The sequence below is a fragment of the Belonocnema kinseyi genome, chromosome 10 (genome assembly GCF_010883055.1).
Source record: "Belonocnema kinseyi isolate 2016_QV_RU_SX_M_011 chromosome 10, B_treatae_v1, whole genome shotgun sequence".
Lineage (NCBI taxonomy): Eukaryota > Metazoa > Arthropoda > Insecta > Hymenoptera > Cynipidae > Belonocnema > Belonocnema kinseyi.
In genome coordinates this window covers 71680705-71691518 of record NC_046666.1, presented here as the reverse complement: position 1 = coordinate 71691518, position 10814 = coordinate 71680705, and the positions used below count along the sequence as shown (strand labels likewise).

Below are 10814 nucleotides of genomic sequence, written 5' to 3'. Positions count from 1 at the left end.
ATATGCTAGAACACTTGTGGGAAAAATGCAGGAGGCGGATGTCCTTGGGTCACTCCGTGTTCTTAGGGTGCACGAGGCTTTTGCTGGATCGTCGTATTGATTTCTTTACAAACTGTAACCACCTATCTCACAGTTGTAAGACGTGGTTATGGCTGAAATTTGACCGCGATTTCGCTGGAAGCGAGTGCAATTTTTCAGATTAGCATCCGCTCCCGGCGAAATCCTGCGGTTGTCCCTATGACAAATTTTTAATTATATATATACTTAAAAAAAGGGAAAATGATTAAACAACCACAGCAGGGTCCTATTAGGATCAGGAAAAATGAAATGTGAACATTATTTTGCAATATCTGAATAAGCAGTACCAGACCAAGGTAGACACAAAAAAAATTTTAATAGACATTTGATATAATAGTTTTTAACATATAATGTAGAAAATTTCGCATTATGGCCTGTGCACAAATGTAGACGGTAGTGCAAAGGCCGAACTCGCGAGCCGCGCATGCAGCGCGTTATGAGAATGTGTCAGCGAAGCGGTCTTTTTTTTATAGGATGCGCCCCTTTTCATTTACGAAAACAAGAAAATGTAAATACGCATGTTTCAGTACCAATGGATATTATGTAATGTAATTATGTAAATGGATTGAAATGATACGTTTTTTAAGGTAGCTGTGAATAAAATGTATTGTAAAATTAGAAAGAAATATTAAAGTAACCACGAAAAATAAAATTTGTACATTATTTTGCAATATCTGAACAAGCAATCCCAGACCAAAGTACATAAATAAATGTAATATATCTTTTTGTCTATTGGCAGTTCAAGATCTGAAAAATGAGGAAATTTAGTTTTAATCGTTTGGAATGACTCGAATCCTGTAGCCTACGAATCCCTTCTTTGGTGGCGTGTGATGACGCCGACCGCTTTTGCTTGACTTTTAATATTTGGTATTAATTTAAAGTGCAAATGATACTCCTGAGTAAAAGAAATTTGATATTTTCTAGTAGAAATGTTGTTAGAGATGCAATATATTTTGACATGAAATCTTAGAAATATAATCGGTATACGTTACTTTCGGATACTAGGAGGGGAAAGAGACAAACTATGGTCATGATCGTAGGGGGAGGAAGGTGTAAAAAATAGTCCAAAGTTAACATAGTTAATTAGTATAAGTACTTTTTAATTTGAATCAATTTTTATTATCGAAAAGTGTTAAAAAATATATAAATTTTTCGCAAAACAAGCATAGAAAAATCTGGTTATAAAAACAATTAAGGAAGCTTAACGCTGATTGTCTTGATCTCAAGATATTCGTGCAAGCCTTCCTCTCCACTGAAATTTGAAAAACAAATTAGGTTTTCCCTAAAACAAATTTTCGGTATTTTTGAAAATTAATTTTGTTATACTTACAGTTCCCGACCGATACCGGATAATTTGTAGCCTCCGAAAGGTGTTTGAGCTGTTATAAGATCAGTATAGGAATTGACCCTATGATTTCAAAGAATTTGATAAATAGAATGAACTATTAATTAAGGATAAACCTAAATCCAGTTAGGAAAATTAATAATTACCAAACGCTTCCAGCCTCAACAGCTTGTGCGAACAACAAAGCTTTCTCAATATTCTTCGTTATTATGCCAGCTGCAAGACCATATGTTGTGTTATTTGCCCGCTGAATTACTTCCTCAAGTGTGTCGAACTTCAAAATACTTTGCACTGGGCCAAAAATTTCTTCTTTGGCAATTCTCATGTCATCAGTTACATTTGAGAAGATGGTGGGCTAAAAAATTTAATTATTTTAGGGCCATGTAAACTACAATAATTGTAAGAATCTAGTACAGTACCCGGTTTACACAAATCTTTCAAAATCATTGTAATTAAAAGATTCGAACACTTAAGAGCTACAGTTTTTCTTATTTGAAATTATAAAAACTAAACTGCAAATTAAAACACTCAAACTGGAAATTCTTTTAATTTAAAATTATTTAAATTAAAGCAAATTACAGCATAAAAAAATTATCATTCAACTTTAATAATTTATGTATAAAATGGAAGCTTATAACACTTTACTTTCAAACAATTTTAAATTAAATGTTATTAAACTACAAAATTCTTCATTTTTAACCTTTAGAAATTATACAATGCTCTAGACTGAAGAATGAATCAACAAATTTTTTAATTTTCATAATTATATAATTTTGAGCAATTTTTAGTTACAAATATTACAAACTGAACGATTAAAGATTTATTTTCCGAACTGTATACTTTTTAAATTAGTAGTAAAATTATATTTATTTTAAGTGGTTACAAATAACTGTTTCCCGGAAATCTTGAGACAATTTTTCAAGACACATTTGTTGCAACCTTTTTAATTTTCAATAATTTGTTTTTAAACTTTCAAATCTCTTTAATATGATTAGAATTTTTCTTATATTTTTCTTTTAATAATACTAAGGAATTTAGAAAATTGCTTTCGATCTTGCAGATTCACTTTTGACAATTTTGTAAATCTTTTTAAATATTCTCTTCAAATTCTTCTTTTTTTAAATTTATTTTTAAATGTTTTTAAGTGTTCACATTAAATTAATTTTTTTGAAATTATTGAAATTTTTGACAGGAATCTTAAGACATTTTTTTATTATCTTAAAACCTTTTAAAATTCTTAAAAAGGGTTAAAGTTTTATTTCGAAACCTTCGAAAATCTGCATTTTATTTTAAACTTTTTGAAATATTTTCAAGTTTTAAATGAAGTTTGAAACTTTTCAAAGCTTCTAAATATCTGTTAAGCTTGCTCGAAATTTAAAAAATTAATAATTGTCTAATTGTTATTTATGAATAAAAATTCAACACTCTTACTTAAAAATTGAAAATATTAAATATAAAAAAGTTTTTTTTTAAAGTTAGATTACGTAAATTTTGAACAGATTCAGAATTTTTATGTAAAATCAATTATTGTTCAATTTTAAAAATCATTGATTAATGTATATTTATAATTGACCAACTGAAAACTTTTTTCTTAATTTCTAATGTTTTTCTTTTTTGACTGGTCAAGTCTTTAAACCCGTATTTTAAAATTCTTTGAATTGATCAATCCCGATAAAAATAAATTCACTGTATTTTCCGGTTTAAGCGAATTCCCGGGCATATAACGTTTTCCCGGTATAGAGGCCACCCTGCTAATACGTTTGACCTGAGTAATTATGGTACCAAACTTTGCAGAATTTTTATTTGATTCTGTACATTTTTGCTAGTAATGATCTATGTTGACAGTATATTGACAGTAGTTTTTTTAATGTTTTACGATTGATTTTGAATATTATCCAGGAACCTCTATAAAGAATCCCACTTTGCCGAGACGATTTCCACCAGTCTCGACTTTTGCTTTGGCTTCTTTTCCAGATTTGATCAATTCCATGACTTTTTCAAACATATCTTGGTCTACCTGAGGTCCTTGGTCGACGCCATTTTCAAACGGATTACCAACTTTCCTCTGCTCTGCTAGCTGCTTGGCTCGATCTACGAATCGGTCGTAAATTTTGGATTGTACAAAAGTACGAGATCCAGCGCAGCAACTTTGCCCGTGGTTGTCGAAAATTGCATTGTACGCAATTCTTGCTGCCTCGTCAACTGAAAATATTCATTTTGATTTTATTTGATTTCCAAAATTGAATTGTAATTGAACTACTTTAATCTCATTTATGTAATTGACGGGCATTAAATCTGCTCATTTTCGTCATAAATCGAATTTTAGGAATATCGTTTTTTTACCGTTCGTAAGTAAACCGAGTTACCGTTTTTTAAATTATAAAGACCGAATTCATTTCAAATTGTACAGGCTGCACACGTTCAAGTCACAGAATCGGCTCCAGATGAAATTTGTTGGGCTTCAGAAGCTTTTAGACGACGCGTATTTCACCGATTTGATAGAAAAGATTTTTTGGCATGGTTATGAGTATTTGAACTTTTAAAACCCGTAACGAAATTTTAAAAAAAAATTTATGATTTTCAATTTGAAGTGCTGTAGTTTCTAAACTGATATTGTTATTATACTTTTTCTTTCTGATTCTATTAGTTCTTTCCATTCTCTTTCGAAATTTACAAAAAGAATGTAAAAATTCTTGAAACTGACAAAATGGCGGCGATTGTTCTGAAAATTTTGAAACTCAATTTTCTCAAAAAGGCCAGTTTCTTTCTTGATTCCTGTCTAGGTAGGCACGATCATGGCGAATACATCTCACTAGAGTTTATCTCGTACCAGCGCCTTGGAGAGGAGGAACAATTCTTTTTTGTTACTGAAAAATGAATACATATTCAAATGTGTACAAAAGCAAGACAAAATACATTAAAAATTAGCAATGCAAAGTTATTCATCTCAAAAATTTCTAAAGAAAAGTCTCTTGGCACTTCTTTCTGTCCTGCTTTTCTTTCGAGATTTTCGCCTGAATAAGATGAATTCCAAAATTCCGTTAATTTAAGGTATTTTTCGAAAATATTAAATTTTGATTATCAGAAAATATTTCAAATTTGTATGAAATATTTTCAACTTGTCCATTTATACCTTTCTAACTTATTTATGACATACTATGACAGACTATTTTTATGAGAAAAATACAGCTATAGCCGAATGTATTCTTATTTAGGCGAAAATCTCGAGAGAAAAAAAGAAAGATAGAGAAAAGTGCCAAAAGACTTTTCTTTGGTACTTTTTGAGAGACATAACTTTGCTTTACTGACTTTTTTGTATATTGTCTTGCTTTTGCACAAAATATGAATATTCATTTTTCAGTAACAAAATATTGTTTCTCCTCTCCAAGACGCGGTCACAAAATAAACTCTCAAGAGATATCACTCTGGCCTTTTTGTAAAAATTTAGTTTCCAAATTTTCAGAAAAACCGCCGCCATTTTGTCAGTTTTAAAAATTCGGAGTAGATAGACTGCTGATACCGGCAAAAAAAGTTCTCTGCCATTCCCGACAAAACAGTTTTCTACCGGTACCAGCAATAAACTTCTCTACCGGTACTGGTACAAAACACATTTTGAGCATATCGAAGGAGCTTTCAGACATCTTAGAATAAGGTTATGTGATTTAAGAGGTATTTTGTTATAAGGGGTCAACCCCGTACCCCTATTCGACGCCTCGTGGGGGTAGGAAGAGACCCCTTTGACCAGTTACTAATATATTGTTGGACAAACATCTTCCCCTTTTCGACATCTCGTGAGGGCGGAAGGCACCCTTTGACCGGTCACACAAATAATTTTGGTCAAACCTCTACTCCTTTCCAACGTCTCGTGGAGGCCACAAAAATAATGTTTGTCAAACCACTGCCACTATCCAAGGTCTCTTGGAAGCTGGAGGACATAACTTTCCAGCTGTTCTCAGGAATATTATCCAAGACAGCCCTGTGAATGGTCGCAGAAATAATGTTATGTACAATAATAATAAAAATCTAATAATGTAATAAAAATGTAATGATGTACAAAAACTTTATGTAATAATAAACCGGCGGAGATCGTTATTGCCGGTACAGGTAGATAAGTTTTTTGCCGCTACCATCATAGCATCCACTGCCTTAAGAACTTTTCAAATTTTGTTGTACGAACTACTAGAATTAGAAAGAAAATTTATAATTTCAATATCAGCGTAGAAACTACAGCACTTTCAAAGCAAAAATCATAAGATTTTTTTATGAATTGCGTTTCGAGTTTAAAAAGTTCAAAAACTTACAACTTTGCCAAAAAAAATTTTATATAAAATCGGTGAAATACATGTCGTTTAAAAGCCTTTGAAAAACAACATACTTCATCCGCAGCCAATTTTGTGACTTAAACGTGTTCAACCTGCATGATTTGAAATGAATTCGGCCTAAAAAGGAAATAGTAACAATTAAATGCTCGAATTATACAAATTTAATTTTCTTAATACCATCGGCATCGTCCAGAATCACAAGAGGACTTTTTCCTCCAAGTTCAAGGCTGACTCGTTTCAAATTACTCTTCGCTGAAGCGGTCATAATTGAATGTCCCACCTTTAAAAAAACATTAAATTATTCAGTATCTGTAAGCGAACAAATTAAGTTTTTTTTTGTGTATGACGCTCCTTCAGAATCTTTAGATCTCAGTTTGTCTGAATTACATGTTATTTGTATTTTTATAGAAAATTCCATAACAAATCAAATTTTTAATCATAACTTCTTTGAGACATTTTTCTATCTACACATAACAAATATTATTTAAAAAGAAAAAATGTTATGCAAGGCTATTCGACTCATTATTTAATTTATTTCGTCCTTTAAAATCTTGTAGAAATCTGTTGTCAGAACAAATTGCATGCAAACGCAATAATATGGACATTTTAATTTCTTGTAAAAATGTGTGTACTAGATTTTAAAAAAAGCTGCCCGATTTGCAGGAACACTCTCTTCGCGCGCTTCGCGCTCGATAATGTATCTACCTCGCGCTACGCGCTCGATCTTTGTGAACAGACTTTTTAAAACTAAAGGTAAAAACATCGAAAGCAGTAATTTGGTGATTGTGAAATTTTATATCATTCCCATAAATGTATATTATTATAATTTTTAACTTACATTGTTATTAAAACAGACGTAGTTTCATTGTGTCGTTAAAATAATACGAATTCTTTTGTTAACTTCTAAATTATATAATTTATATAATTATGTATATATATATATTTTTTTTTTTTGATAGTTCTGCTCTTGGTTTTAATCTTTAAAAAATAGCATTAAAAATATGAAGAATTACATTTTTTGAAACCCCACACACGAGACGAAATAGAAATTAAAAGACAAAAGTTTTGATAAGAATGTGCCCACGCAGCGGTCAGATTTTTTTACTTTTAATGATATTTTTCATGATTAAATCCAAATCTACGCATCCTATCAAAAAATAATTAATAAAATCTTTGTAGATCTTTTCCAAATGCACAATTGTTTTGCTGTCATCTTTTACCGTATTTTCCCCCGTTTTGCCGAAAAATGTAATTTTTGGATTTTCCATTATTTTTTATGCTGTTAAAATTTGAATTGTGGATTTTTAAAGAAAATTAAAAAAGTGGCTATAACTCTGGTAATTATTGATTTTATAAAAAAAAGTCATCAGGATCAATTGTTCGACTTTTCGAATACTATGAATAACCATACAGAGAATTTTTGAATTAAAAAAAAAGTGGTCTCAAAAATATTCAAAATGTGCCCACTTTTGGAGTTTTTATCCGAATTGGCTGGCTAATGAACTTGACCTTTAGTTTAGGCCACTAAACGAGTGTCCCAAAGACTAATCTACTAGATTAATTTTTTGACAAGTCATGGTAGATACAGACAGACATACATACAGACAGACAGACATATAGACAGACATACAGACAGACAGACATACTTACAGACAGGCACGTTCATAAAAAACTGTTTTTCCGATTCAGGGGGTCTCAAAATGTGGACATTTGACAAAAACTGGGGGGAGGGGCGTTTTACCTTCTCTTATGAGAATGTAAAATTACAATTTATTTTCTAGTACATTTTTCGTGTAACTTCTAATAATTTTTGAAAATTCAAGAAAAAACGAATTTTTTTATATTATTCGGAAATTTTTACCAAACTTTGTAAGTAATTAAAATTTTTCTCAAAAAATTAAAGTTTTTACACAGTTGTTCTTTATTGCAGTTAATCTTATTTTTTCTGAAAATATATTTCCACTCTTAGTCCTTTATGAAATTTTTCTCACAAAATTTGTTTTAAATATTAAAGCATTAATAAAAATAAATATTCCTGGATTGAAGAAAATGGTTCTAGGTATCTGAAGGATGTTCTCGGTGTACAATCTATTTCTAAATTATTCAATTTTTAATTTGATTAATATAAAGAAAGACTGTTTGAGTTATAGTTATTTCTATATTTGTCTTTTACTTTCTTTTTCAGAAAAAAGTCGAGAATTATTACATTCTTATCTATAATGAGAATGTATTAGTTTTATGCGAAAAATCACTTTCGCGGATTTCATCAAATGTCGACGTTTTGAGGCCCCCTGAATCAGAAAAACAAGTTTTTACGTCGGTGTCTGACTGTCCGGCCTCGTCGTTGTTGTTGTCGTTGTCTGTATGCCGGACTACTTTTGAAAGATTAGTCAGATTTGATTGTGCTTTGACACGCAGTTTGAGGGACGAAAAAGAAACATTGATTTCGTTTACCAGCCATTTTTGATAAAAAATCAAAAAGTTAGGACAAAGCAAGGTGCGAAAAGAGATAGATAGACCAAAAATGTGGGAACCTAAAAAGATTTACAAATTCATCATGAATTACTTCTTTATAGGATAAATTTTTTGTGTTTTATTGATAACAAACAACATTCAAAATAAAGAAAATTAAATTTCTGTACAAACGATACAAGCTATGAGAATAAAATAAACAAAATTCATTCAACCAAAAAAAATTATGTATTTTTTACGAATATTTTTTTGTTAAGAAGCATAATTTTTCTTTAATCATAAAAAACAAGATTAAAAATTAAAAACAGAATAAAAACAAGGCAATAGAAATAAGTATGTTTCAATTTCCATGCCAATTATGAATTGTAATGATGTAAATTTATTGAAATGATACATGTTTCAGCGCAGCTAAGAATAAAATTGAATGTAAAATAAAAAACAAATATTAAAGTAATCATGATAAATACTATTGGTGCTTTATTTTTCAATATATAAATAACCAATCCTAGACAAAGTCACTAAAAAAATGTATTAAATTTGATATAAATTTCTTGAACATAATGTAAAAAGGTAGAAATTTTTGAAAAAATCGAGTTTAAGACACGAGATGTGTGATGAGAATGGTTACGTTAAAGCTAAAAGAGCTTTAACAAAAGATAGTTTACAATCTCAAAATTACAGTTGCCGAACCGTTGACCTTTGATTTTAACAGTTATGTGCACGAATGTGGGAGCTATGTAAAGACCGAGCTCAGTTTGCAAGAACCTTCAGTCGTACCAGCAATTCATTTCTTTCAATGTCTATTTTTCAATAGAAACGTAACAATTATAATTGTAAAGAATATTTTATGTAATAAGATTAGATATCGTAAATTAAAATTGAATAAAAACTTTGATTTCTATTTTTAAAAAAAGAAACAAAAATATGCAAAGAACTACATTTAAATAATTAAATTGAAAAAGAGTACTTATTCGAAACATGTTGCCACTATTATTTCTATCATTGAAATAAATAAATGTAAATTAAGGACCTCAAAAAAGTTGTGAATTCTGCTATCTGATATAAATTTATATACACAATTAAGGTTACGAATATGTTCAAGATTAAATATAGGCTTAGCTGCCTTTTTTTTAATTTGTTCAATTTTTCGCGCACTTAGTGCATCTTAAAATTAATTCTTAAAGATCCTTTTGACATTAAGTATAAAAATGCTTACCATTTTTGCAAAAGTTTATCAATTCCGAAGTAGAGTATTTTGCAAAATGACAATGTTTTCCAAGAATATTGGTAGAATGTCATGTCCATGCTATGTATTTAAAAATAATACCTAATAGGGAAACTTTAAAATCAATTTGGGATTTATTCTTACAACAGTGGATCCAGTAAAAGCAACTTTGTTCACATCAGGATGTTCTGCAATAGCAGCACCAGCCGTTGGACCGTATCCTGTAATAACGTTTAAAACACCTGGTGGAAATCCAGCTTCTTTTACAAGAGATGCCAAATAAAGAGCACTGAGAGGAGTTTGCTCTGCCGGTTTCAAAATTATAGTGCATCCAGTAGCCAAAGCAGGACCCAACTTCCATGCGGCCATTGCAAGTGGGTAATTCCATGGAATTATTTGACCCACAACTCCGACAGGTTCTTTTTTGGTCATTGCGAAGTTGTTACCATCTATTTAAAAAATGACCAAAATTATAATTATATTTTTCTTCGAATACTTAAAAAATAAAAGTGTCCAGTTTTTAAGTTTTTCTTTTAGAAAGAAAATAAACCTACGTCTGTCAATAATTCTAACCGTTCCTAGACCCTTCTATAAATTTGTTTCTTAATTTTTATACTTTCAGGGATCACAGGCGAACCTCTTTTTAACCTAATCCCCCTTTCTCTTTAAATTTGAAAAATCCCCTAAAACACCTAAAATCTAGAATTTCCCCCTTTTACCCCTTGTTACAAAGTTTCAATTAATTTTTTCAGAATCATGAAAAGAAATTCAAGAAATAAGGAAGCAAGATGCTTTGAAAGAGATTCTTTTTGAAATATACAGGTTTTGATATTTCATTAACATTGTATTTTTCAGAATTAATAAGAATTCATATTTTGAAATTTTCATATTTTCATAATTTGATATTATAAAATATAATACAAAATAAAAATAAAAGAAATAATGGGAGAGACAAAAGTATGTTGATTATTAAAACAACGGTATGAATAGACACTGCCTAGTATAGAAAATGTAATAATATAGGCGAATTAGTTGAATTAAAGATGAACAGCTAACAAAGAAGTGTATCGAATTAAAGTAAATGGCAGCGTGCCCAGAGGCAGACCGTGGAAAGAATTATTAGAATGTTTAAATCAGACCCTAATTCGAAGAGACATAAGAAGCCGTAGAAACACAAAAGCTTGAAAAAGAAAATACCTGGACGTGAAGGAATCTACTACGGCGAGAAAACTATAGGCATCTGCCTTTGAAGCTTAACAACTCAGTCAAAAAAAATGCTGGCCGGAGGGGGTCTTTTTTTGTTTTACTGCCGACCGCTGGTGCCTTTCTTTGACCCGTGGCCAGGTGCCATCCAAGCATTCAGACCTAGGGG

General features: G+C 30.5%; 1 protein-coding gene and 1 pseudogene across 1 annotated transcript in view; one reads left to right on the top strand and one right to left on the bottom strand.

The window, feature by feature from the left end:
* LOC117181456 overlaps positions 1-10814 on the top strand; it is a 141126-nt gene that overhangs the window by 110543 nt on the left and 19769 nt on the right. The window lies entirely within an intron of this gene.
* The window catches only part of LOC117181455, a 16551-nt pseudogene continuing 6932 nt past the window's right edge, over positions 1196-10814 (bottom strand).